The sequence below is a fragment of the Lupinus angustifolius genome, chromosome LG04, assembly GCF_001865875.1.
Source record: "Lupinus angustifolius cultivar Tanjil chromosome LG04, LupAngTanjil_v1.0, whole genome shotgun sequence".
NCBI lineage: Eukaryota > Viridiplantae > Streptophyta > Magnoliopsida > Fabales > Fabaceae > Lupinus > Lupinus angustifolius.
In genome coordinates, this window is record NC_032012.1 from 5,930,662 (window position 1) to 5,930,973 (window position 312).

Below are 312 nucleotides of genomic sequence, written 5' to 3' on the forward strand. Positions count from 1 at the left end.
TATTTGGATTGATTGGTTGAGTATGTAATAACCCTAGTATGGGTATGTGATATAAACTACTTTGGTATAACACCGTAATTGAATTAAAAAGTAAAGTATTCAAAGTGTTGGAATTAAATAGTCAAACTCAGTAATTAATTTTAAAGAAAGTATTCCGAGAAGGATGTATGATTTAGGGCGATGCCCAGAAAAGGATATGTGATACCACGAAGTGAGATCGTCTGACCGTAAGTGGCTTGGTTTGAGACTGTCCAGGGTATTCAGCGATGGTCGTAGTGGTGGGATGTATTTCCTTTATATTACGTGTTAACG